The sequence below is a fragment of the Delphinapterus leucas genome, chromosome 18, assembly GCF_059928025.1.
Source record: "Delphinapterus leucas isolate spDelLeu-1000000601 "Yukka" chromosome 18, BTC_Dleu_Yukka2, whole genome shotgun sequence".
NCBI classification, from domain to species: domain Eukaryota; kingdom Metazoa; phylum Chordata; class Mammalia; order Artiodactyla; family Monodontidae; genus Delphinapterus; species Delphinapterus leucas.
This window is the reverse complement of record NC_143146.1, coordinates 24,080,415-24,082,977: the sequence shown is the minus strand read 5'-3', so window position 1 is coordinate 24,082,977 and position 2,563 is coordinate 24,080,415. Positions and strand designations below refer to the sequence as shown.

General features: G+C 48.3%; 1 pseudogene; it reads left to right on the top strand.

The window, feature by feature from the left end:
* The first annotated feature begins 974 nt into the window (after positions 1–974).
* On the top strand, positions 975–2,129 carry LOC111176342 (protein enabled homolog pseudogene; annotated as a pseudogene).
* Positions 2,130–2,563: the final 434 nt, after the last annotated feature.

Below are 2,563 nucleotides of genomic sequence, written 5' to 3'. Positions count from 1 at the left end.
CTAGTTCTCCTTTTACCTAGCTGGCCAGGCGCTGGTGGGCATTATTTCTGACATTTGCTAACTACCCTGCTAGTATTTCCTTCCCTGTCCTAGCAGTCCCCTGAGGACCCACCCTGTCCAATCCATCCACCCTGGTCAGTGCCTTTCCAAAGCAAGCCCTGCCCCACCACACCTGGCAGGCAGCCTCAGGTGGGTCTGGCATGCCTCCCCCACAAAATGGCTCCTGTGCCAGGGGACCAACCCCATAAAACCACCATACCCACAGCTGTTGCAGTCAGGCCCTGAATCCAGCCTCACTGGGGCAGCAGTCATGACCAGGCCTTGCAAACAGCTGGGCCAGGGAACAGCCGCACCAATCAGTACACCAGTAGCAAACATGACCCCACCACAACAGGAGGACTCAAACAGCCCACAGAAGGAATACTCATGAAGTGCCTGGCTCTGGTGACCATAGGGGATTGCTCTTCTGGGCCTCACAGGAAACCTACAATGGACCACTCCTTCAAGACCAGGAGATATATCTGATCTACCTAATACATAGAGATAAACACAGAGAATTAGCAAAATGAGGAGACAAAGGAATACGTTCCAAAAGAAAGAAAAAGACAAAACCTCAGAAAAAGAACTAAACTAAATGGAGATAAGAAATCTACCTGGTAAAGAGTTCAGGTAATAATAATAAAGTTGCTTACCAAACTCAGGAGAAGAATTGAAGAAGTCACTGAGAACTTGATAAAACTATATATATATATAACAAGAGCTGAAGATTACAATAACTAAAATTAAAAATACACTATAGGGCTTCCCTGGTGGCGCAGTGGTTGAGAGTCCGCCTGCCGATGCAGGGGACACGGGTTCGTGCCCCGGTCCAGGAAGATCCCACGTGCCACGGAGCAGCTGGGCCCGTGAGCCATGACTGCTGAACCTGCGCATCCGGAGCCTGTGCTCCGCGGCGGGAGAGGCCACAGCGGTGAGAGGCCCGCGTACCACACAAAAGAATTCAGAGGCAACTACAAGCACAGCAAAGAAAAGGACCTGGAGCAGGAAAGGGCGAAAGAATGAAAAGGGAGAGATTGGAGGGGGAGAGGGAGTGACTAGAACAGGAGCAGCTGGAGAGAGAGAGACAAGAAAGAGAAGTTCAGGATTGCCTGGAGCAGGAGAGACAAGAGCGGAGAGGCTGGAGAGACTGGACCGAGAAAGGCAAGAACGAAAGCGGCAAGAGCAACTAGAAAGGGAGCAGCTGGAATGCGAGCGAGAGCGAAGAATGTCAAACGCTGCTGCCCCTGCCTCTGTGGAGACTCCTCTAAGCTCTGTGCTGGGAGTCTCTGCTGCTGAGCCAGGCTTGCATTGTCTTGGGACCACCGGCACCTCCACCCCCTCCTCCACTCCCACCAGGTCCTGCCCAGGCATCAGCCACACTCCCTCCTCCCCCAGGACTCCCTCCATCCCATCCACTTCCTTCCTCAGGGCCTCCACCTCCTCTACCACCTCCTTCCTAATCAGGTACCCCCTCCTCCTCCACCACCCCCTGCTTCTCCCCTCCCTGCATCTGGATCTTTTGGGGATCCATGTTTGAAGACAGTCACCCTTTAACTGGACTTGCAGCTGCAATTTCTGGATCAAAACTTAGGAAAGTGTCACGGATGGAGGATTCCTGTTTCCCAAGCGGAGAGATCACTGGTGTGAATTTGGCCTCATCTAAAAAATACAGGTAGTGGAAAAGGACCCCTTCCGTTAGGGGTGGTGGGTTAATGGAAGAAATGAGCACCCTGCTGGCCAGGAGGAAGAGAATTGCTGAAAAGTGATCAACAATAGGAACAGAACGAAAAGACGAAAATGAAGATTCAGAGCCTGTAACTTCTAAGGCCTCTTCAATAAGTACACCTGAACCAACAAGAAAACCTTGGGAAAGAACAAATACAATGAATGGCAGCAAGTCACCTGTTATTTACAGACTAAAATCTGCACCCTCATCACAGTCCAGTGCCAACGGAGTCCAGACAGAAGGACTGGACTATGACAGGCTGAAGCCAAACACTTTAGAAGAAATGAGAAAAGAAGTAACTAAGCTACAAGAAGAGCTCATCGATGCAATCAGGCAGGAACTGACCAAGTGAAATACCACATAGAGAAACAAACTAAGAAGAGATAGGACTTTAATCTGGAGGAAAAAAAAAAAAAACCTGCAAAGAACAACTGTTAACAACAACAAAACCCCTACATTCTGTGAGCTGTAAAAAGAAAATGGAGACAAACAGAACGAGGGAAAAGACAACATACTTTGAAAGGCTTGAGACATTACTACTCTGGCAATAAGCTAGTACCCTCCCAGTTTGATGCTTTTTTCTGACCTTTACAACAGGGTGGAAGAGAGTTTTATTGGAGTTCCTGTATCAGTTATGCAGAAAATACTAAACCAGTCAGGCAAGGACACCGTGCCTTGAAATATTTTCATGTCAACAGAAAATCACACATTTTCCACAATCCATTGCTAAAATAAAGAGAAGAAAGACTTTGAGAAGTTTTTTTCAGAGAATGCTGATGAAGAATTTAGCAAGTTATG